Source organism: Ranitomeya variabilis, chromosome 4, assembly GCF_051348905.1.
Source record: "Ranitomeya variabilis isolate aRanVar5 chromosome 4, aRanVar5.hap1, whole genome shotgun sequence".
Lineage (NCBI taxonomy): Eukaryota > Metazoa > Chordata > Amphibia > Anura > Dendrobatidae > Ranitomeya > Ranitomeya variabilis.
In genome coordinates, this window is record NC_135235.1 from 492,911,175 (window position 1) to 492,937,911 (window position 26,737).

Genomic DNA, 26,737 nt, shown 5'->3' on the forward strand with positions numbered 1-26,737 from the left:
GGCATTGATTTGTCTTTCTCGTCTGCATTCCATCCTCAGACGAATGGCCAGACGGAGCGAACTAATCAGACCTTGGAAACTTATTTGAGGTGTTTTGTTTCTGCTGATCAAGATGACTGGGTTGCTTTTTTGCCACTGGCCGAATTTGCTCTTAATAATCGGGCTAGTTCTGCCACGTTGGTCTCTCCTTTTTTTTGTAATTCGGGGTTTCATCCTCGTTTTTCCTCTGGTCAGGTGGAGTCTTCGGATTGTCCTGGAGTGGACGTGGTGGTGGACAGGCTACATCAGATTTGGAATCAGGTGGTGGACAATTTGAAGTTATCTCAGGAGAAGACTCAGCAGTTTGCTAATCGCCGTCGCCGCGTGGGTCCCCGACTTCTTGTTGGGGATTTGGTGTGGTTGTCTTCTCGTTTTGTCCCTATGAAGGTCTCTTCTCCTAAGTTCAAGCCTCGGTTCATCGGTCCTTATAGGATCTCGGAGATTCTTAACCCTGTATCTTTTCGTTTGGATCTCCCAGCATCGTTTGCTATTCATAATGTGTTCCATCGGTCATTGTTGCGGAGGTATGAGGTGCCCGTTGTTCCTTCGGTTGAGCCTCCTGCTCCGGTGCTGGTGGAGGGAGAGTTGGAGTATGTTGTTGAGAAGATCTTGGATTCTCGTGTTTCCAGACGCAAACTCCAGTATTTGGTTAAGTGGAAGGGTTATGGTCAGGAGGATAATTCCTGGGTGGTCGCCTCCGATGTTCATGCGACTGATTTGGTCCGCGCCTTCCATAGAGCTCACCCTGATCGCCCTGGGGGTTCTCGTGAGGGTTCGGTGACCCCTCCTCAAGGGGGGGTACTGTTGTGGATTCTGTTTGTGGGCTCCCTCTGGTGGTTACTGCTGGTACTGGGTGACTTTGGTGGGTTGCGGCCTTTGGTTTCCACCTGTCCATCAGAGGCTGGGTGTTTCCTATTTTACCTGGCCTTTCTGTCATTCCCTTGCCGGCTATCAATGTATTCAGATGTGCTCTGTTTGGTTCCTGCCTACCTGCTCCCAGATCTTTCAGGATAAGCTAAGTGCTGATTTTCAGTTGTTTGGTTTTTTGTCCAGCTTGCTTATTATGTCTCTATGCTAGCTGGTAGCTCTAGTGGACTGAGGTTCTCCCCATGTGCCATGAGTTGGCACATGGGTTCTTGTAATCTCAGGATGGTTTTTTTGATTAGGGTTTTTTGCTGACCGCTCAGTCCCCTTTTGTATCGTTCTGCTTTCTAGTTTAAAGCGGGCCTCAATTTGCTAAAACTATATATATCATCTCTATGTGTGTGCCTTCCTCTCATTTCACCGTCAATACATGTGAGGGGGCAACTATATCTTTTGGGGTTCATTCCTCTGGAGGCAAGTGAGGTCTTTATTTTCTCTGCAGTACTAGTTAGCTCTTAGGCTGGTGCGTGGCGTCTAGAACCAACGTAGGCACGCTCCCTGGCTATCTCTAGTTGCGTTTGTCAGGCGTAGGGCAGCGGTCAGCCCAGGTTCCATCACCCTAGAGCTCGTCCGTTATCTCTTTGTACTTTGCTTGTCCTGTGCTATCCCTAGCCATTGGGGATTCATGACACGTGGCACTGAAATACGTGCAACTGAAATACGTGGTACTAAAATATGTGGCACTGAAATACGTGATACGTGGCACTGAAATACGTGATACGTGGCACTGAAATACGTGGCACTGAAACACGTGGCACTGAAATACGTGATACGTGGCACTGAAATACATGGCACTGAAATACGTGGCACTGAAATACGTGGCACTGAAATACGTGGCACTATGACTGTCAGAAAATGTTCATTAAACGGTTAGGGGTGAGGTTAGGGGTAGAGTTAGGGTTAGGGTTTGGATCCCTTTATCACCTTGATGGTGGTGGGTGGCGGGTGGCTTTTCAGTGTGTTTTCTGTTTTTTTTTCGATAAAAATGCATGCGTTTTTAACGCAAACAAACGCATGTGCTTACAAACGCAAGAAAATACTGCAGGTTGTATTTCTGAAAATGAACGCATGCAGAAAAAAACCGCATGCGTTTGAAAACGCGATCAAACGCGTACAAAAAAACCGCATGCGTTTTCAATGTTAAATATAGGGAAAAAACGCATGCGTTTTTTTGTGCAAAAAACGCTGCAGACAAAAACGCAAGTGTGAAACCAGCGACGCTTTTTATAGCAAAAAAGTTTTTGCGTCTCCACATTTTGAGACCTATAATTTTTCCACATTTTGCTCCACAGAGTCATGTGAGGTCTTGTTTTTTGCGGGACGAGTTGAGTTTTATTGGTAACATTTTCGGACACGTGACCATTTTTGATCGCTTTTTATTCCGATTTTTGTGAGGCAGAATGACCAAAAACTTGCTATTCATGAATTTCTTTTGGGAGAGGCGTTTATACCGTTCTGCGTTTGGTAAAATTGATAAAGCAGTTTTATTCGTCGGGTCAGTATGATTACAGCGATATCTCATTTATATCATTTTTTTATGTTTTGGCGCTTTTATACGATAAAAACTAAAATATAGAAAAAATAATTATTTTGGTATCGCTTTATTCTCAGGACTATAACTTTTTTATTTTTTTGCTGATGATGCTGTATGGCGGCTTGTTTTTTGCGGGACAAGATGACGTTTTCAGCGGTACCATGGATATTTATATCAGTCTTTTTGATCGCGTGTTACTCCACTTTTTGTTCGGCGGTATGGTAATAAAGCGTTGTTTTTTGCCTCGTTTTTTTTTTTTTTTTCTTACGGTGTTTACTGAAGGGGTTAACTAGTGGGGCAGTTTTATAGGTTGGGTCGTTACGGACGCGGCGATACTAAATATGTGTACTTTTATTGTTTTGTTTTTTTTATTTAGATAAAGAAATGTATTTATGGGAATAATATATATATTTTTTTTATTATTTATTTAGGAATTTTTTTTTTTTTTTTTTTTACACATGTGGAAAAAATTTTTTTTAACTTTTTTACTTTGTCCCAGGGGGGGACATCACAGATCATTGATCTGGCAGTGTGCACAGCACTCTGCCAGATCGACGATCTGCTGTGCAGGGCTGCAGGCTTACCAAGTGTCTGCTCTGAGCAGACACTCGGTAAGCCACCTCCTTCCCTGCAGGACCTGGATGCCGCGGCCATCTTGGATCTGGGACCTGCAGCCAGGAAGGAGGTAGGAGACCCTCGCAGCAACGCGATCACATCGCGTTGCTCCGGGGGTCTCAGGGAAGCCCGCAGGGAGCCCCCTCCCTGCGCGATGCTTCCCTATACCGCCGGTACACTGCGATCATGTTTGATCGCGGTGTGCCGGGGGTTAATGTGCCGCGGTGTTACGGTGTTTACTGAAGGGGTTAACTAGTGGGGCAGTTTTATAGGTTGGGTCGTTACGGACGCGGCGATACTAAATATGTGTACTTTTATTGTTTTGTTTTTTTTATTTAGATAAAGAAATGTATTTATGGGAATAATATATATATTTTTTTTATTATTTATTTAGGATTTTTTTTTTTTTTTTTTTTACACATGTGGAAAATTTTTTTTTTAACTTTTTTACTTTGTCCCAGGGGGGGACATCACAGATCATTGATCTGGCAGTGTGCACAGCACTCTGCCAGATCGACGATCTGCTGTGCAGGGCTGCAGGCTTACCAAGTGTCTGCTCTGAGCAGACACTCGGTAAGCCACCTCCTTCCCTGCAGGACCTGGATGCCGCGGCCATCTTGGATCCGGGACCTGCAGCCAGGAAGGAGGTAGGAGACCCTCGCAGCAACGCGATCACATCGCGTTGCTCCGGGGGTCTCAGGGAAGCCCGCAGGGAGCCCCCTCCCTGCGCGATGCTTCCCTATACCGCCGGTACACTGCGATCATGTTTGATCGCGGTGTGCCGGGGGTTAATGTGCCGCGGTGTTACGGTGTTTACTGAAGGGGTTAACTAGTGGGGCAGTTTTATAGGTTGGGTCGTTACGGACGCGGCGATACTAAATATGTGTACTTTTATTGTTTTGTTTTTTTTATTTAGATAAAGAAATGTATTTATGGGAATAATATATATATTTTTTTTATTATTTATTTAGGATTTTTTTTTTTTTTTTTTTTACACATGTGGAAAATTTTTTTTTTAACTTTTTTACTTTGTCCCAGGGGGGGACATCACAGATCATTGATCTGGCAGTGTGCACAGCACTCTGCCAGATCGACGATCTGCTGTGCAGGGCTGCAGGCTTACCAAGTGTCTGCTCTGAGCAGACACTCGGTAAGCCACCTCCTTCCCTGCAGGACCTGGATGCCGCGGCCATCTTGGATCCGGGACCTGCAGCCAGGAAGGAGGTAGGAGACCCTCGCAGCAACGCGATCACATCGCGTTGCTCCGGGGGTCTCAGGGAAGCCCGCAGGGAGCCCCCTCCCTGCGCGATGCTTCCCTATACCGCCGGTACACTGCGATCATGTTTGATCGCGGTGTGCCGGGGGTTAATGTGCCGGGGGCGGTCCATGACCGCTCCTGGCACATCGTGCCGGATGTCAGCTGCGATATGCAGCTGACACCCGGCCGCGATCGGCCGCGCTCCCCCCGTGAGCGCGGCCGATCGCGTATGACGTACTATCCCGTCGGTGGTCATACGGGCCCACCCCACCTCGACGGGATAGTACGTCTGATGTCAGGAAGGGGTTAAAGCCTCATATTATATATAGGAGGCAGTTATGATGATACATCATATTGTATATAGGGGGCTATGTAGCCATTTTACTATATATAGGGAGTTTTGGAGTCCTCAATGTATAATAAAGGGGTATTGGGGGCTGTAGGACCATCATTCTGTATATACAGAGCTGTGTGGGTGCTCAGAGGACATTATTTGTTATGAATGACATTATTACATTATTATGACATTATTAGTTTTGATAGGGGCACTCGGGATCCTTTTTTTTGGGGGGACAGTGTTACTTTAAGTGAGCACTCAAGGGTATTTATTGCTGGAAGGAGGTACGGTACTTTGGATATTATATCCTTCAAAGGCCCATACATGTCGTTGCACAGTAGGGGCATTACTACTTTCTGTGGGATACTTTAATTTTGGGGGGTGGGAGTAATCCCAGTAATGACACAATTGATTAAATATTGGGGTCAGTGGTCCACACTGCAGGTGCACACAGAGTGGGGAGTTTTTGTAGGTTTTGGAATAGATGGGGACGGTGCTAGAAATGTGAGAAGTCAAATGTGCCTTTGTTGTAATCTGTGCAGATGAGTCCTGGCTGGAGAAGTTGTCATGTCGGTCTGGGCCAGATAGAAAAGTGAACGATCTGAATCAGAAAGAACGTCATGTGTAAGTTACTATATATATAACTGTACTGTAATCACTTGTTCTGCGGAACTGGTATCTACCAATATACGGTTACTGTTAGGTTGTAATATTGCTCTTTTTAGGTAACTTTTTTTTTAAATTTAGTAGCAGCTAAATGTAATTCAGTCATAGTAAAGGGTGTATGGTAGTATCATTGGTCTTTGTATAGAATGTAGTTTCATATAGAGGTAATGGTGATATTATAATATTATGTATTCGCTATGTAGTGGTGACAGTAGTAGGCACTGTGTAGCCGTATTATTGTATGTATGTTTGTAAGTAAGCTCCGTTATGGCACCATATCTAAGCAGTAAACTTGGTTCTAGAACTGTATCAATGTAGTAATCTAGATTATGGTACCGTATGTATGCCATAATCTCGGTTCTGCTCCAGTTTCTATGTAGCAGGCTTGGTTCCATGTAGTAGACTTATTAAACTCGGTTCTGCTCCCTTATTTCTGTAGTAAGCTCTGTTCTGCTCCCATATCTCTGTAGTAAGCTCCATTCTGCTCCCATATCTCTGCAGTAAGCTCAGTTCTGCTCCCATATCTCTGCAGTAAGCTCCACTCTGCTCCCATATCTCTGTAGTAAGCTCGGTTCTGCTCCCATATCTCTGTAGTAAGCTCGGTTCTGCTCCCATATCTCTGTAGTAAGCTCTGTTTTGCTCCCATATCTCTGCAGTAAGCTCTGCTCTGCTCCCATATCTCTGTAGAAAGCTCCGTTCTGCTCCCATATCTCTGTAGTAAGCTTGCTTCTGCTCCCATACTGCTGTAGTAAGCTCCGTTCTGCTCCCATATTTCTGTAGTAAGCTCTGTTTTGCACCCATATCTCTGTAGTAAGCTCGGTTCTGCTCCTATATCTCCGGAATAAGCTCGGTTCTGCTCCCATATCTCTGGAGTAAGCTCGTTTCTGCTCCCATATCTCAGTAGTAAGCTCGGTTCTGCTTCCATATCTCCGGAGTAAGCTCGGTTCTGCTCCCATATCTCTGGAGTAAGCTCGGTTCTGCTCCCATATCTCTGGAGTAAGCTCGGTTCTGCTCCCATATCTCTGGAGCAAGCTTGGTTCTGCTACCATATCTATGCAGCAAGCTCTGTTCTGTTCCCATATCTATGAACCAGTCTGTTTTTAAAGCCTGTTATCTCTGCTACTTTTATGCAATGGCCAGAGATTATTAGGGAAAAGTAGGGCCACCGCAACTGAAGGGCCACTGCCTTGTGATTGCCCCCCAGGCTAAAAAATGCCAGCCAGCCCCTGCTAAGCGATGAAGCAATAATCAGAGAGATACACTACTCGTTGTCTTTCCAAATACTGTCTGTTTAATGGGGGGGTTAGTGTGTTGTTTTATAGAACAAGATCAAATGGAAATGAGGCATTACACAATAATCTGGCAGAAATATGAGTTATACAATGTATTGTCAACACATCCTGGGATATGAGATAAATTACATAAGAGAATGTGGGGGTACTTCCAGCATGTCAATGTGTTCTGGTTCAAAAGTTAAAGTTCTCAAGAAAACTTGGCTGAACAAATTTAGGTGATTACAGACCATATTGAAAACAACAACATGTCTTTGACAACTTCTGGGAATCTAAAACTGACCACCGGCTATGTGGATATCGGCATGTTGACAGATGATAACTGGAACATAGGCCATTATTGCATAATACTATTTTCTTCTATTTTATTCAGAATAGAAATTAACCACTTCTTTCACAACTCCCCTCTTTTTATCATCTGGTCTACCTTGCCCTAGCTAATCCCTTCCTGTTACTCAGGTCTGCAGAATAACCCTACTTCACAAAATATATGTCTTATCCTATGTATATCATGGGATACCGGTCTGCTGTGTATCCATTCAGATTATACTTGTGGGTCAGACCTTGTGTCCCTTCTAACCCTATTTCTATCAAGGGATTAATATGAGGGGATGATATCGATATATTTTTATGACATTATATAATATAGACATTTATATTAATATATTCAAATATGTGTTATAAAATAGAATATCATTTTTATTTGTTAGTATAATTCATAGAGTCCATATTGTTAACGAGTCTTTGTAAGTTCTCTGTGGGTTTTTTTACTTTTATCAGACCATTGGTCTTCCGCAATACATACAATCAGCCAAATCTACAGAAGTTTGCTTGTTGCAGAATATGTATTCACGTTGGAGTGCAGTTATCAAGGTAGTCATCATTTGGGTTTGCTTTATCTCAGAGACAGTATCGATTTTAGCTTTACGTTTACCTGGAAAACATTTACAATTAGAACTAAGATTTTTTTTTAAAAGCATAACAAATGACTTTATCATCACTGCAATGATCAGTATCACTAAAATTGCTTGAATTAGGAAATGAATTACACCCGATATCCATCCACCTATTCCTTTGAACAGGTTCAAGGGATTTAACCATAAAACCCATTCATGGAGTGGTAAATCATAGAGTGAATTAGCTTTTCGCACCCCTTCCTTTATCATTTCAAGTTGTTCTATATTATGAGTAACTCTTGTTAGTCTGGAATGATCCATATAGTGGCAACAGGCAGGTCCTACCACCTGACAGAATCCTCCTTGAGAGGTTGTGAGATAATTATATACCATGGAATGCTGATTAATAATAACTATAAGCGGTTTCATGTAGGCTGATTCAACATTTAGAGCATCAAATAAATAATCAGTTATACTATCAAAAATATCACCTACTCGATGCATACCAACACATGTATTCATAGATGTCTACCTTTAGAATCTGCATGAAATTAATTTGCGGTAGCTGACACAGGTACAATGGTCAGGCAGTGCACTTTTTTCCACATTTAGGCATACACAGGTTACGTATCCCTATACGAATCTAGCAGCAGCACAATGGAATCCTGGAGTCACCCAATTAGCTTTTACCTCACTTAGGCTATGTGCCCACGTAGCAGAAATTATGCAGAATTTTCCTGATGAAATCTGGACTCCCTTCGCAGGAAATCCGCTTGCGATTTTTCGCGTTTTTATCGTGTTTTTTGGATGTGCATAAAAATTGCGGAATTCTTTAAAAAAATGGGATGCTTTATGTAAGCATTTTTTAAGCGTTTCCACAGCAGAAAACCGCTGCAAAAACGCTTAAAAAATGCTAAAAATCCAGAACATGGGCACATAGCCTTACTATTGCGTTCTTAGACTGATGCGTCAGTCCATGAGAAATTGCACACATAATGAAGAATAGTGCCCGAGGCAGGCAGTATCTACTGTCCGCTCTCCTCAGTCCATCCTCTTCTTTAGCACCTGAGTGCTTTTGCTATTCTTCTTTTTACGGTGCAGAGGCCTGATCTTGCAGGCTCTGGAGTAGTTGTAGGTCCATCCCCCCGGACACCTGCACAGTGTATATTTCTGCGGGGAGAGGAAGCAAAGCAGCAGCTTTTGCTGCAATGTCAGCTCGGTTATTACCTTCAGCTTCTCTACTGCGCTCTTTAGTGTGAGCTAGCACCTTGACTATAGCAACTTGAAGTTGAGCCACCAAGTCTGCATTTTTAACGGGTCTACCAGAAGAACCAATAAACCTTCTGCTCTTCCATATGGGACCGTAATCATGGAAAATGCCAAATGCGTGGCACTATCTGTAAATGCTCTGCCATTATACATGCCTCAGCGAGTGCTTTCAATTCAGCTTCCCGAGCAGACATCCTAGAAGGTAAAGCTTCACTTTTTACCACCTCATGTTGATCAACTATTGCATAACCTGTATGAGGTACTTCATCTTTGTAAAACCGTGACCCATCTACATAAAGCTCTAGATCTGCATTAGGGATTGGTGTCTCTTGCACATTGGCAAGTAGTTGTGTTAAAAACAGTACACCCTTAGCATGACCCACTCCCTTCCCCCCAATTCATTACAGTAGAAATGGAAAGGGAGGTCATAATTTGGGATCCCTAGTGCTGGGGCTGAAAGAATGGCGTCCTTCTGGTCCTTGAACCCCTCTTTTGCTTCTGTGGTCAGTTGGTATGGCTGACACTTGTTACACATTGACAACGCATCAAAGAGAGGGTGCATGATTTGTGATGCAGAGGGAATCCATTCTCTGCAGTAGCCGATCAGCCCTAGGGATGTTCTCAGTGTACTAATGGAAGTGGACACAATTGCTTGGCTTATGGCTTTTTTTTTCTTTTCCTTTCTGGTGTTAAACTTTAACACACCCTAAATCATTGGATGATGCAGGGCTTCCTAACTTGAAAACATACTCTATGCTCTACCATATCTCGGTTCATAGATTGGCATTTTTTCCCCGGTAAGAAGCTATAGGTTGAGATTAAGCAAGAAGGAGGGGAGTTACCTTTGAAACACTTGCCGTGGATCCCGTGGACAGAGGCTTCCAGGCTGGGTTGCTTAAATAATCTGACAGTAGAAATACTCAAAATATGGCACACTTTCTGTAAGAGAAAATTTCCCTCTGGGAGTATCAGTCTTCTTACATCACTTTTTTTTTTACGCCGTCATTTTGCCTGGGTTATTTGAGAGAGACTTTTCTCGGTTGGAGGGCAGTGGAGGATACCCGTATACATCATGTTCTTATTGATGGTAAGATGCCCACATTCAATTCTCTGCAGGTTCAATCCCTGCCCAAGGTCCTTTCTTGGTTTAAATATCTACAATTGCAATCTCTTATGTCTTCTAAGGGTACCGTCTCACAAAACGATTTACCAATGATCACGACCAGCGATACGACCTGGCCGTGATCGTTGGTAAGTCGTTGTGTGATCGCTGGGGAGCTGTCACACAGACGGCTCTCCAGCGACCAACGATGCCGAGGTCCCCGGGTAACCAGGGTAAACATCGGGTTACTAAGCGCAGGGCCGCTGTTTACCCTGGTTACAAGCGAACACATCGTTGGATCGGTGTCACACACACCGATCCAATGATGACAGCGGGAGATCCAGCGACGAAAGAAAGTTCCAAACGATCTGCTATGACGTACGATTCTCAGCAGGGTCCCTGATCGCTGCTGCGTGTCAGACACAGCGATATCGTATGGATATCGCTGGAACATCACGGATCGTACCGTCGTAGCGACAAAAGTGCCACTGTGAGACGGTACCCTAAGGGATTAGACCGCTTATGCTACTTCACACCTTCCCCTTTTGAAAAATTATTTTTACAGGAATCTCTGGCTATATACAACTACCCAATCAGAGAGGGATGCGGGGGAAAAATGGGCTATCAGTTGGCATGGGAACGGGAACTTGGGGAATCTTTCAGTCAAAGTGGGAGAAAGGATCTCTATTTACTCATAAGCTATCAATCACTTGTCCTGCCCAGGAAAAAAATGTAAAAATATTACAAGATGGTATCATTATCCCTCAAAATTACATGCTATTTTTCCATCTGTTCCTGGCACATATTGGAGATGTGGAAGAGACAGAGGTAATATAAAACACATATGGTGGGATTGCAGTAGAATTAAGCCATTCTGGGAAAAGGTTTTTTCAAATTACTCTTTGGTTACGGGTAGAAGTTTGGAGTTCAGCCCTATGATTGCTCTTCTTTCTATTTTTCACTCTTCAATTGGTTCCCAAAAGAAAGATAGTCTCCGGTTTTATTTAACTGCAGCGCGGTCAGTGATTCCAAGACATTGGAAAGCAACCCATACTCCCCTAATGTCGGAATGGTTTGCCGAGATGGTTATAATTTGTAGGATGGTAGAATTCACAGCCGAGAGCTCTGGAAACGGTGAAGATTTATGAGATTGTGGAGCGCCTGGATCCTGTTTCAGGACTCAATAGATTTTTATAAATTATTCCAATAGATCTACTGTTTTCACATGAAGTGTTTTTTGGCTTGGTGCTGTGTGCTTACCTCAAGATTGTTGCCTCATTTCCTTCATCTTCCCCTCCTTCCCTTTTTCCGTACCCCTTCTTCCTGTTAACCCTCCACCCTCATCCCTCTTCTCCCTTCCAACACCCCCTCAAAAAAAAAAGTTTCCCTTAATTCTTTCTACTTTTAGTTCCATACTCATATGAATTCCCACATTTGTTTTTTTCCCTCTTTTTCTGTCTAATCTCTATGTTGGAATGTTGGAATTTTCAGAATAATTCTTCATTTGCTGATATGAAAATTGGTCGTTTTTTTATGCAGCTGCAATGTTGAGCGACCTGTTTATATTTCCGCATGAATACTGTTATCTTTACAAGCTTTAAGTCCTGCGTGACTTATTTGATCATAATATATTTGGTCAAATGTTGTTTTTTGTGTTTTCACTACTGATTAATAAAAACAAATTGAACATAATCTTAAAGTGTAACCATCATTTTACATTTTATTTCATAAATCAATAATACACGTGAAAATAAGAAACTTTGTAATATTTCTCATCAGGGAAAAATGTTCCTTTCTCTTTCTAGACTGAGAAAGTCTAAGGCTATGTGCACATGTTGCGGATTGTATGCGTTTTTGCAGCATTTTTTCGCGGCATAGGCAGCATCAATAGTAAAAAGTTGGTCACACTTGTCAAACACTATGTTTGACAAGTGTGACCAACCTCTCAGTTTTCCAAGCGATCGCTTGGAAAACACTAGCATTCTGCAAGCTAATTACTCTTGTAAAACGCTAGTGTTTAGCGGGAATCCACATGCGTTTTACCCGAGGCAGGGAGTTGCGGAATTGCCGCGGAAATTTAAGCAGCAATTCCGAACGTGTGCACATAGTCTTATAATTCTCATTTCTCAGGTAGAATCTGTATTCAGTGAAGATAAATTCTCCCATTACTGGGACAAAAGATGACAGGTGCTGCTGATAAGATTCTATGTAGATAGGAGAAGCTCTGCCTCTATCTCCACCTCCCCCCAAACCTCCTCCTATCTACATAGAATCTCCTCAGTACCAATTGTCATCTCCTGTATCAGATATGGGACTTTACAGAATACTGATTTTTCACAAAAATCAAGAATTTTGAGCATGAATGATCAGTCCTGGAGGAGAACGAAGCAGATTTCTCTGATAAGATATATTACAAAGTTTATTATTTTCATGTGTACTATTGATTTATAAAATAAAAAATAAAACTATGGTTACTCTTTAATTTCTTCACCATCATAAAACTGAAAAAGCTTCATAGATATTTAAATGGCTTTTGACACCTCTGTTTTTGCATAACAGTAGGTGTTTCGTAAAGGAAAACAATAGTCAAACCCTAATATTAATTTTGTATGAATTGCGACTTTCCAAAGTATCCCAGAATCCAGGGCAACATTCTCTGATTTTAATTACCGCCCCACAGCCTCCTCCTTTCTTCTTCCACATCCCAAATGAATAACCAGCTTTCAATAAGATAGTTCCTTAGAAATGTACTTAGAGGTGACTCAGAAGTGAAGAGTAGATACCAAATGTGTACCCTGTTAGTACGGGTTTGAGGTTGCATAATTTAAGGGGCCTTTATCAATATGAAGACAAATTGTTCACCCTCCAAGGCACATGATGTTCTCATTATATACAAATTGTTGGTGCACATAAAAAATGCAGGGAGTTAACTCCTTAACCCCAGAGCTTTTTTGGTTTCGCGTTTTTGTTTTTCGCTCCCCTTCTTCCCAGAGCCATAACCTTTTAATTTTTCCATCAATATGGCCATGTGAGGGCTTGTTTTTTGCTGGACGAGTTGTACTTTTGAACTGCACCATTGGTTTTACCATGACGTGTACTAGAAAATGGGAAAAAATTACAAGTGCGGTGAAATTGCAAAAAATGGGCAATCCCACACTTGCTTTTTGTCTGGCTTTTTTTTACTAGGTTCCTTTATGATTCTCCAGGTCATTATGAGTTCATAGACACGAGACATGTCTAGGTTCTTTTTTATCTAAGTGGTGCAGAAAAATTCCAAACTTTGTTAAAAAAAATTGCGCCATTTTCCGTTATCCCTACTGTCTTAATTTTTCGTGATCTCAGGTTGGGTGAGAGCTTATTTTTTTGCGTGCCTAGCTGACGTTTTTCATGATACCATTTTGGTGCAGATATGATCTTTTGATCATCCGTTATTGCATTTTTCTGCAATATCGCGGCGACCAAAACATAATTTTGGCGTTTTGACTTTTTTTCTCGCTACACCATTTAGCGATCAGGTTAGTCCTTTTTTTATTGATAGATCGGGCGATTCTGAACGTGACAACACCAAATATGTGTAGGTTTGATTTTATTTTTATTGTTTTATTTTGAATGGGGCAAAAGGGGGTGATTTGAACTTTTAATTTTTTTTTATATTATTATAAATATTTTTTTTTTACTTTTGGCATGCTTCAATAGTCTCCATAGCCACAAACCAATCAGCTCTGCTACATAGAGGCGATGTTTAGATCGCCTCTACATAGCAGATTTGCTCACATGCTATGAGTGTCGACCACTGAATGGCGCTCACAGCAAGCCAGCACTGACAACCATAGAGGTCTTCAGGAGACCTCAGGTTGTCATGCCAACACTCCGGTGACCCGCCATCATGTGACGGGGGTCATTGGTGTGCGTATTTCCGGCGTAATTGCCGGAAGCGTGATTTAAATACCTCTGTCAGAGTTTGACAGCGGCATTTAACTGGTTAATTGCCAGGGGTGGTCGTGATTCCACCTGCGGCTATTGCAGGCACTGTCAGCTGTTCCAAATGGCTGTCATGTCCCCAGAATGATGTGGACTGACCGCCAGCGTCCACATCAAAGGGAGGGCGTAAATGTACTCTCGATGTCAGAAAGGGGTTAATCTTGTGAAACAATGTAAAGAAAGAAACGGTATTTTGGCACTCACCAAAAATTCCATCAATAAAAGTATAAATTCATTAAAAAATATTAAAATCCCTCAGTACCTGATCAGAAGAGTGACATGTTTTTAGAGTTTTATGCATTTGAAATCCTGAGGCTACGTTCACACGATCAGGATTTCCATCCTTTTTTTTTCCTGCCCGTTTTTGGAAAACGGCAGCTAAATTCCGCAGTGAATTTGAGCTGCGTTTTCTGATCCTTTTTCTTCAGCGTTTTCCACTGCGGGTTTCCAATAGCAGTTTCCTATTGGAGCTGCTGGAAAACCGGTGCGGAATCCGCTGAAAGAATTGACATGCTACTTCTTTTTTCCGCTGGAAAATCCGCGCGGATTTTCCAGCGGAAAAACGGATCGTTAGCACAGCGGTTTTGGTTTTCCATTGGGTTACATTGTACTGTAACCAACATGGGAAACTGATCCGGATCCGCAGCTGAAAATCCGCTACGGATCCGGATCAAAATCCGGATCGTGTGAACGTAGCCTAACTCCCAGGCTATTAGTAATAAGAACCTAGGAGTTTGGGTTCAAAATGCATAGCTAGACAAAACAAAAAAAATCTGATCATGTATTGATGGATTTTAATATTTTCTAATACATTTTTGCCTTCATCGATGGACTTTTTATTGAGTATTGAACTTTTTTTCTTCACACTGAAGGGACATGTATTAATAATAATAATAATAATAATAATAATAATAATAATAATAATTTTATTTCTATAGTGCCAACATATTCCACAGCACTTTACATTATAGAGGGGACTTGTACAGATAATAGACATTACAGCATAACAATAAACACATAGATCAGAACAGATACCAAGAGGAATGACGGCCCTACTCGCAAGCTTACAATCTATGAGGAGAAGGGGAGACACAAAAGGTGGATGGTAACAATTGCTTTCATTGTTCGGACCAGCCATAGTGTAAGAATTGGATGTTCATGTAATGATTCATGAACCGGTTATCAGCCAGAATGTAACAGAACAGACACAGAGGGCTATTAAATACATAAAGCGCAAGAGGACATGATGCGAGGAACCTGGTTATGGTAAAAATTTTGAATGGGCCACCCAGGGATAATTAGGTTAATGCGTTGAGGCGGTAGGCCAGTCTGAATAAATGCATTTTTACAGCACGCTTAAAGCTGTGGGGATTGGGGATTAATCGTATTGTGACAGTAATAGTGCAGTGTTCATATCTATGTCTTTGACGCCATTAAAGATGCTGTTTGGAGCCCTCTAGATAATGAGAGAACTACTTATCGTGACATGAATGTACTCTAATTTATACTGTAGCAGACTAACTATTACTAGCACAGTTTTGACTGTAATGGATAAAAAAAAAATGCAAAAATTTTACAACTGAGTCCCTGTACTAAAAAAATTTGGAGTTTTTCAAACTAAAGGATAAAAATAGAGAATGCTTAAACACCAATGGTACTGTAAGAGCATTATCTGATTTGATACATCCATGGCAGGGTCCTGGTTTTGGTGAACAAGAAAGAAAGCACAGACTGTACCGAGAATTCTGGTGGAAAATACTTTGATATACTGCTTTATTTTTGCGCAGCTCGGAGGTTGCATAAGTATATTGCACCTTTTGATGTTTTTACGCCAGTTCTCGGCAGCTACGACAATATGGTGATGGTGAAACGTACTCCAGAAATGTACTCCAGTCCTTGTGATGCACCTAATTCATTAAGTGGCATGTACCGCTTAATTAATAAGGCGCATCATAATCCAGTGAGTCTGGTGTGTGCACGTGTACGTCATCATTGATACAGCATACTAGTATCCAAGAAACAGCACAGAACATTTTCAAGCAGATGTCAATCTCTGACACTAACTGTATATAATATGTAAGCTTCAGTACATTAATGTAATGGCTGACCCGATGCACCAATTAAAGGTGACATTTCTTACAAAGAAAAATCTAATAGTACAAAAGACATGACTAGATTGTTCGAATTGTTTACAAAATATGACAATAACTATTATGCTCATTAGTGGCTTACATAGTCTCTTGATGTCTATGTTTCAGAATCTAGGTTCTCCACTTGTGGTAAGTGCACACCAAGGCTACTTGTTAAATGTTAATGATGTGCTTTTAATAGGCGACACATTGTATGAAAATATAGTCTTGATGGGTTTATGAAGATTTGAAGGTCCTCTGCTTAGGAATGCTGATAAACATTGTTAAGAGGCAATATTAGTTGAACATTCAACATTTGTAACACAAACATGAACCATTAAAGGTGAGATGCTGTGAAAAAAGTTGTATATCTGCTCTAGTCATTATTAAAGGGAATCTGTCACCCCAAAAATCGTATATGAGCTAAGGCCACCGGCATCAGGGGCTTATCTACAACATTCTGGAATGCTGTAGATAAGCCCCCGATGTAACCTAAAAGGTAAGAAAAACAGGTTATATTATACTCACCCAGGGGCGGCTCCACTGCGGTCCGGGTCCGATGGTCGCGGTCTGGGTCGGGCGTCTCCCATCTTCATACGATGACGTTCTGTTTTTGTCTTCCTGCCGCGGCTCTGGCGCAGGCATACTTTATCTGCCCTGTTGAGGGCAGAGCAAAGTACAGCAGTACGCAATCGCCCAGCCTACACTCTTCCTATAAACATATTCCCAAAGGGTCACTGAAATGTATTGCCCTGGTATCAAAGAGGTTTAAAAGAAAACTGGGGCTTTATGCAATCTTTGTATTACACATAGGTGGATTTATAAATGTATATATGTCTTCTTAATAGAGAATTCCTCTATGTATAAATATATGGAGTCAAAAAAATTATTATATCAGTCAAATAAAATGCATAGTGCTCGTTTAAAGACTACCACAAAACATGTATTGCACATCTATTACAAAAAAGTAGGGCAAAACACCTCTAACATAACATTAACTGCAGCAACCACAGGCAAAAGCAGGAGATCAGTTTAAATTAGCATAGATATAAGAAGGGTATACGACCTAGTCAGGCAGTGTGAATTCCCGACGCGCATTTCGCGTACAGCTTCTTCCTGGGGTTTTTTCCGTGAAATATGTTTATAGGAAGAGTGTAGGCTGGGATAGGCCAACTTGAGCAAAAGGATTAATTTATTCCCATGTAATAGGGCCAATATACGTATCAATATAAGCAATGATTTTGTATGTGGTATTTGAGTGATATGGTAGGTAATGTATGGACACTTTGATATAATATAGAGAGGTGCACCTCCGAGTTGGGCGGTTGTATTTTGCATTGTATCTTCATTTTTAAAAACTTATTTTTTATTGTTTAAAAATTGTTAATAAAGTGATTGAAATTTTACTATTGGCATTTGCTCCCCTTTTACTGTTGAGGGGTGGCAGAATAGTAGGTTTATGCACCACAGCAAGCCTTTGAAGGATCTTACACCTTGAGGTTCGAGGGACTCCAGAGGCACCAGCAGCCTCAAATAACTGCTGCTTAGTAAACCTTATTATAGTGAGGAGCAGATTTTAATATGGCGGGACTGTTATCTATTGAAAGGTAAAGGACAATAATAGACTTGTTAAAGGAATTGTCCAGGACTTTAGCATTGATGGCCTATCCTTGGGATAGGTCATCAATGTCTAATTGTAGGGGGAGCTGTGTGTCATGTCCCTGACGATTGGGCGTTGATGACCTATCCTAAGGACACCCAGAACACCAGCCAATCAGCTGTTACTAATGTCGGCAGCTGGAACTGCTCTGTTGCGGAGCTGAACAGCACAGCTCAATCATCAGAATAGTGGCTGCAGCCGGGAACATCTGATTGACGGGTTTGGCAGGTTTCGCATTCCTGCCAATTAGACATTGACAACCTATTTTAAGAATAGGCCACCAATGTTAAAGTCCTGGACAACATATTTAAGTCTTCAAGAATATAAGCACCTCATTATGTTCATAATAGTGTACTTCCCTAAAATCTAAGTAAACACGTTCCTGAATTTTTTTTAATTTTTTTTACAGGGAACCTATCAGGTGATTTATGCTGCCTAAACTGTGTGCAGCATGTATCATAGCCTGTCCGTACGATTGCAGCTAGGAATATTATTTTCCTAAATGTTCCGGAGTTTTAGAGAAATTATACTTTGAAGATCCAGCTATGGAACAGAATAGTCTGGCAGGGCCTCCAGCTATCTCTTACTAGTGCAGCTAGAGGTGATTGATAGGTCTTTCCTCTATGGAGATAAACCTGTCAATTACAGCACTGAGAAGAGCTGGACAGGTGTCACGGGTGTGTCAGAGGCTACAGTATATCTAGCCACAGAAGGTCTCTGTTTGGCCTTGCAGACACCTTGTTAACCCTTCTGACTCTTTGACCCAGTGGCAACGTTTCTCTGACTCAAATTGATACACTTGGTCCTGGGTATTTTTAGACTCCCAGTCTGCTGCTGGGAGTTACGTGTGATATTTCCATTTCCCCCTGTTGAGGCTTGGAGCTTTAGCAGTCGGCCATCTTCCTCTTTGGTATTTCTGGAGGACATCTGTGTTACCGAGTATACTCAAGATAAATGTTCCCCTCGTTTATCGCCTAGTGTTCACCCCATTATTCCCTAAGTAGGGCTTTATCACCAGGGTCAGGCTGGGATTAGGTTCCTGCTCGATGTTTAGGGCAGACAGGGTGATTTTAGGGGCCTGCCTAGGGGTCTCCACTCCCCCCTTCCCTAGTGTTGGGCTCCCTTCTCCTCATCCCTTCGTGTTACACTTAATCTTTCCCACGCTGTGCATGATACGAGAGCTGCGCTGGACAAGTCTCGTCTCTGGCTATGATTTCTCGGTTGGAGCTTCAAAGTACATTTACTATGAAACTGTAATATTTCTGAGAATAATATTCCTGGCTGTCAATCATGCAGACAGGCTCTGATTCTTGCTGTCCACTATTTGGGAAGCATGAATCGCCTCTCAGGTTCACTGTAAGCTTTTAGTCCCTGAAAATGTTCTTCTGTTACGTAATGTAAACTTAATTAAAAAGTTATTTGCATTAGTTTATCAGATTGTCATCTTCAAGGTCTCTCATATAATTTGGCATTAAAAGACCATCAAGATTGTTCCTCTCTTTTCATCTCTGGGTACTCTCAGATTTCTATGCACATTTCACTCCTCACATAGCAGTTAGGGAAAGCCAGCAGATTATAGCTCCTCTAGCTTCTGCCAAGCAAATATTATAAAACGTCACTGACACTGTGACTTGGTCACTGTGGACAGAGCAGTAAATCTTCAGAACGACTCCTCGGAATGTCCTAAATCTGTCTCTGCGAGGCAATGCAGTATTCTCCACTCTATGAAATGCTTGCCCTCCCTGGCCTGGCAATGCCTGGCATAATATATGTCAGGCTCTCCTGGGGTTGGCACACACATCCATGCTCACATTACTGCTGTGGAGCTGGTTGTCAACCTCATGCCTTGATTTGCAGGCTAGTGGCTGGAGCAAGCAGCAGCTAATACATCAGTGGGGCCATGGCAAGGTCAGAACTGGAGACATGATCATGAGAACAGAAGACAGAGTGCTTATCACATTACACAATGAATGCCAATGTGTGGACAGCAACTGGCAATCAAAGGAAATGTCTTTTAGTGGTGCTGAGAGTGACTTATTCATAAAGTACAAATTCAGTGTGTCCTTCTTAAAGGGAACATGCCAGCTGATTCATGGTGCTCAAGCCACAGGCAGCATAAATCAGAGCTTTGCTTCACAATTGCAATCACGTATATTTTTTTAACGAAAATATATTGTCAAGATTCATCCAGGGATCATAGGCAGAGACTGGACTAGTGAGGCTAGATTTTTTCAAACACCACTCAAGGTGATTGACAAGTTTCGCCCCATGTAAACACGTGGGAGAGATCTGTCAATCAACTGAAGCAATGTGGTATATTAGAAAAAACATTCTGTGAAAAGCTAGCTGAGGACCATGTGTGTCAGATCACTAGTCTGAGGCTGATCCCTGGTGGCTTATCCCAATTGCTTTGACTGACAGGTCTACCTACTATGTGCAAACTTGTCAGTTTAGAGGAGGGGAAGCAGAGAAGCCAATGGGGACTGGTTTGGACTAGTCATCTGAGACACATAGGGCCTGATCAATCAAGGTGTTTATTTAAAGTTCAATAAAATCCATTGAAATGTTGCCAAAACTTTGGAGTTATTAAGCCATTCCTGGCCAGTTTTGCTAAGCTGGTTGGAGCTGGGGTGACACGATGCATGGTGAAGCCCACTCGGCAAATTTTCCAAAATGTTTGACATTTCAAAGGTGTAAATTTTGCCTTTAAATTAAATTACTACAGTCCGTGATTGTGGTAACATTTCTGGTGAAGACAAACACCAGTTGGAGGTCAATCATACAAAGTATACATTCATTGTTAATAGGAGCACTGAAGAATCAGCTGATCTTTGAAGCTCCTATAGAATTAATGGAGAGGCAGTGCACATAATTGACCTACATTCCATCATCTGGGGCTTTTCAAAATTTTTGGATCAGTGAGGGCCCCCTGTGATTGGAACATTATCCCCTATCCCATAGATAGGAGATAATTTTCAAACTTGAGAACACCCTTTATGACTTAGGCACATTTTACACAAGCAACCTCTTCATTAAGAATGGCATGCAAAATAATGAAATGTCTTAATGAATTAGGTCCATAGTCCCTAGACGGCTTTTCAAAGTATGGTTTCTCTGAGACTCAACAAAGTAAAAAGTACCTGGCTAAAATTATGAATCCTGTGTCTGACTAGTACCTATAGTTTGGGATTTATGAATCAGATGACAGGTTCCCTTTAATGACCAGGCCTTAAAGGACCTTAATGACCAGATTTTATACTAGACATGAATCCTATCTGTGAAAACTCGCACGCTAAAAACCTATGTTTGAATGACCTCTAACTCCTAACATTTTTTCTTTTACGAACGTGGCTATATGAGGACTAGTGATGAGTGAGTGTACTCGTTGATCGGGTTTTCCTGAGCATGCTCGGATGATCTCCGAGTATTTATAACTGCTCAGAGATTTCATTTTTGTTGATGCAGCTGCATGATTTACAGCTACTAGCCAGCCTGAGTACATGTGGGGGTTGCCTGGTTGCTAGGGAATCCCCAGATGTATTCAAGCTGTCTATCAGTTCTAAATCATGCAGCTGAGGCGCCGAAAACTAAATCTCCAAGCAGTTACAAATACTCAGAGACCACCCAAGCGTGCTCGGGAAAACCCGAGCAACGAGTATACTCGCTCATCACTAATGAGGACTTGTTTTATGTAGGAGAAATTGTATTACCGCAATTTTGGGCACTGTTTTGGGTATATATAAATTACTGTGGTGTGTATACAAAGTTTGTTTGTGATGCTACTATAGAAAAAAGTAATGTTTTGTTAATTTTTTTTTTAGTATTCATGTTTCACACCAGATAATCTGTTGAATTAATTATTTAAGTTGCTTGTGTGGTGCCAAATATATGTATATTTTGCATGTTTTTTTGGTTTTACAAGTGTGTGTAGTGATCATAATTATGCACAGCTCGGCAGGAAACACGCGCGACCCACCGAGTCCAGCGTGCTGCCTACATATTAGAGCAGCTGATATCAGTGTTCCAGTGTTCTCTACTTGTCAGATGCTGCACATTTGGGGATCATGGGAACAACTAACTAGAATATATGTTTTTCTTGTGGACATCCCCCTAAAATATCTCCTGAAGAACCTTCATATAAATGGAACAGAAACGCATCGGAATAAATGAGCATTTATATGACTCATTAAAGATTAGTTGCTGAATATGACTAGAGATTAAATCATTCTATTATTATTAGTGATGAGCGAACGTGCTCACCACTACTTTGTTCTCACCCAAGTATCACTATGCTTGGTGTACTCGGCGAGCACCGAGTATTTCCGGGAGTATTTGGCGGGAGCTCGGGTCTCCGCCCTGCAATTTTGGCGCTATTTAGAGTGCCAATGAGCATGCAGGGATTGTCTGCCATGCACCGTAATGCCGCAGCCATCTTTGTCGTGGTATTACAGTGATTGGCTGGCCGCACAGCGTCATCAGGTCTATAAGAAACCTGATGCTGCCCTGCTCACCGCATTCTGCTCCGGACTCAGCTAGTGTAGGGAGAGCTGCTGCTGAGATAGGGTCAGAATCGTGCTTCTATTAGTTAGTGTGGGTCTACTAGTGTTCAATCCACAAATCCTGATAAACCAACAGTACTTTTTAGTTCTATTTCGGGGGTATATAGATTATTATGCTAGGTAGGCAGGGGATTCTATATGCACATATCCACATCACTCAAAGCCATGCAGGCACTGTATGTGAGTCGATAGATCTCCCTGCATACATCAAAAGGCTCCATTACTGTCTGCTGCTGTGTATTTTATATATACAGTACCTAGCTGCAGGTATCCGTGGCCAGGATTTTTTTCTTGGGGGGGGCACCTTATACCTGCTAATTTTAGTACAAAGCAATCCAGAGCCACATTTTTTCAACATTTATTTGCTCGGCCACACGGCAGACTACAGCCAGGTAATTTTAATGCAAGAGCGTTAAAATCTATCAATTTAAAACGGTTGTTTGTCCCAGGCATCAGATGCGAGTGCGCATAAAATTCTGGCCTTTTTTGGGGTACTATAGGTTTTTTTTGGAGTGTCTTACAACATTTTTGGATAACATTTTGGGAACCAAAAAATCTTTAGCTAGAAAAAAATATTTAGCTACAGTTCTTATATTTAGCACTGTGATTTGTACGCCACACGCATTGCATATCATTGCGCTAAATATTGTATAGTTTTAGTACTCCTAAATTTTTATTTTAGTGTCCTAGCCTACATATTGACACAATTTTGGTGGTCCCAAAAAAATCAAGGCAACATTTTGATCAGTCTGTTATCTCCGTCAGACGCACGGTGTATCTGTGGTGTCCAAATCTTCACTTTTCAGGCATACATTAAATTTTTTGGTCTGCTACCCTTGCTGTATACAGAATTTTGTTGTTTTTTAAATTGTGAAAAATACAGGCCACATATTGAAACAGTCTGTTATCTCAGTCACACATCTGGTCTATCTGTGGTCTTCAAATCTTGGCTTGTCAGGCATACATTCCAATTTTTTGTCTGCTACCCTTGGTGTATACAGTATTTTGTTGTTTTTAAAATTGTAAAAAATACAGGCAACATATTGAAACAGTCTGTTATCTCAATCACACGTCTGGTCTATCTGTGGTCTTCAAATCTTGGCTTTTCAGGCATACATTCCAGTTTTTGGTCTGCTACCCTTGGTGTATATAGTATTTTGTTGTTTTTATAATTGTGAAAAATACAGCCCACATATTTAAACAGTCTGTTATCTCAGTCACACGTCTGGTCTATCTGTGGTCTTCAAATCTTGGCTTTTCAGGCATACATTCCAGTTTTTAGTCTGCTACCCTTGGTGTATACAGTATTTTGTTGTTTTTATAATTGTGAAAAATACAGCCCACATATTTAAACAGTCTGTTATCTCAGTCATACGTCTGGTCTATCTGTAGTCTTCAAATTTTGGCTTTTCAGGCATACATTCCAGTTTTGGTCTGCTACACTTGGTGTATACAGTATTTTGTTGTTTTTAAAATTGTGAAAAATACAGGCCACATATTGAAACAGTCTGTTATCTCCGTCAGATGCCCGTTCTATGTTTGGTCTAAAAATAGTTGTTTTTCATGCATACATGTCAATTTTTGGTCTGTCTAATACCATAGGTCTATACACTATTTTGGTAAAAAACAACAAATATTACAGTGTGGTAGTTCCGTGACACACCTCATCTATCTGTGGGCTACAAAGTGTGCTTTTGAGGCTTCCATTGTCCTTTTTTGCGGTGTGTTACCCTAGCTCTGAACACTATTTAACAGTAAAAAAAAAAAATACAGGCCACATATTGAAGAGTCTGGTATCTCAGTCAAATGCTGATGTATCTGTGGCCTACAAATTGTGGCATTTCAGGGCTACATTCCACTATATTTGCTGTCTTTGACCTGATTTCTATACACTATTTTTGGGGCCAAAATAAAAACACAGGCCACTTATTTTACAGTGTGGTATCTCCGTGACACGCCTCATGTATCTTTGGTCTTTGTTTATCAGGCTTCCATTCACCTTTTTTGCTGTGTGCTACCCTAGCTCTATCTAAACAGTAAACACTATTTTGGGCTGTTTTTTTTTTTTTAAATGTACCTCCCATAAGGAAATGTTTGTCAGCCCACTTAGTGTATGGGCATTTCAAGTCTAAGAGACCCACTCCTTTAAATTGTGACTCTTTTTAATGAGGCCTTCCTCCACGTCTCATCATCCACCGCCACTAGAACACCAGGGTGAATGTGTTCTATACTGCTACAGCCAGGCAATTTTTTGGCAAGGGTGTCTATGATCTCCATAAAAAGTTGTTTAAAAAAGAACCCCGCATGGGGAAATGTTTGTCAGCCCATACACTTAGTGTATGGGCATTACGAGACTAGGAGACCAGCTCCTTTGTAATGGGAAATTTTTCTTCCAAGAGGGGATTGGGGTGCGTGCAAATTTGGGTCAAGGCACCCCTTGCATTCAATGCATAAGGAAACTGTATGGCAGGACCAACTGAAGACTGTGAAGTGGGTTTTCCTGTGAGGGGGCGGACTGTGAGTGTGTTGACAAAAGGAAATCTAGCGCTTGCGCAATGGATAGGTGAGGTGCTCCTCTGTTGGAATGTAGTAATCGTGGGAGGAAGGTATGAAGAGAAAAAAAGGGAGATAATAGTGCAAGAGGTAGAAAGAGGGGAATAAGGAGGACATGATAATGAGGCAAATGTCGGAAATATAGGATATCTTTAGTCAGCATATAATGGAAAATAAAAAAGAAAAGGAAGAATGATATAGAACAACAGAATTTAATAGGATAAGGTATTAAAGAAAAAATGGAGAATAAGAAGAAAAGAAATATAAAAACAAAGATAAAAATAAAAATAAAAATGAATAAAAAATAAGAAATAAAAGATAAAATTAAAAATATACAAAAAGAAAAAGAGGGAAAAATATAAGAAAAATATTAGAAAAATATATAAGGAAAATTAAAAAATAAAAGTAAAAATAAAAGGAACATGAAGGAAAAATAACGAAAAGTAACCAGACAAAAAGTCAAAAGGCATATAATGCCAGAATATGCCATTTGGAATAATATGGTGACAACCAAGTATGAAAAAATGAAAAAATGAGAACTAAAAGATAAATAAAGAAAAAGAAGAAAACAAAGGAAAAAACAAGAAAAAAGATGATAAAAAATGAAAAAATGAAAGATAAAAGGATAATACATAATGAGTGAAATAAAAAATAAGAAATAAAAAATAAATAATAATAAAAAAATAAAAATAAAAATAAATAAAAAAATAAAAAATTAAAATAAATAAATAAATAAAAATAATAGGAAACATATTACCTGATCTGTAGTCTATATAGGAATCTAAAAGGAAAGAAAGGAAAAGTGATTAAATCCTCATGGGTCCACTGTCAGACATAAATGTAAATACATGATTATGGTCAGAATAAAGTTAGATGCATAATATGATAAAAACCTCTTAATAAAGAACCTTGTACTCTCTATTGAGTCCCAGAGGGGACAGAGTCTGTAGTGTATGAATCCAAAAAGATTCACGCTGTTTCAACTAATGGATCCTATTGCAATCCCGCCTGTTTGGTGGGGCATGGTCAATTACCTGGTACTTGAGCTGGGAGATAGTATGACCGCTTGAAATAAAATGTGAGGGAATAGGTAATATTGTCCGTTCACATCTAATTGTGGACTTATGCTGTGAAATTTTGAATGGGGCGAAAGGGGGTGATGAAAACTTTTATTATTTTTTTTTCATATTTTTTAAAACATTTTTTTTACTTTTGCCATGCTTCCATAGCCTCCATGGGAGGCTAGAAGCTGGCATAGCTTGATCGGCTCTGCTACATAGGAGCGATGCTCAGATCACTCCTATGTAGTAGAATTGCTGCATTGCTATGAGCGCCGTCCACAGGGTGGCTCTCACAGCAATCCGGCATCAACAACCATAGAGGTCTTCAGTAGACCTTTGGTTGTCATGCCGACTCATCGTTGACCCTCAATCACTTGACAGAGGCCAGCGATGCGCGCATTTCAGCCCCGATGTCTGGAAACGCTAGTCTGGAATCGCTAGTTAAATGCCGCTATTGCGTCTGTCCTCAGACGTTTTATTCTATCTGAGGACAGAAAGGGGTTAAAAAGCAACAATCACAGTGAGTGCCAATTGCTGTTGATATAGACAGATGATGACTATGTATTAAAGGAGAGAGTATCTTCTTTCTAAAAAGTACATGGCGGAATGACTAAAGTTTGCAAAGTTTCATGTGAACAAACCACAAGACTTCTGGAACAATAGCCTTTGGACAAACAATAGAAAAGTGGAGATGTTTGGCCATAATGCACACCACCATGTTTGGTGAAAAAACAAAACATAATATATCGGCACAAACAACTCATACCAATTTTCAAATATGATGGTGGAGGACTGCTGAGTTGGGTTTGTTTTGCGGCCACAGGACATGTGCAGCTTGCAGTCATTGAGTCAACCATTAACT

At 41.0% G+C, this 26,737-nt stretch overlaps 1 protein-coding gene across 2 annotated transcripts in view; it reads left to right on the forward strand.

Moving 5' to 3' along the window:
- The window catches only part of RALY (RALY heterogeneous nuclear ribonucleoprotein), a 413,228-nt gene that overhangs the window by 348,417 nt on the left and 38,074 nt on the right, over positions 1 to 26,737 (forward strand). The window lies entirely within an intron of this gene.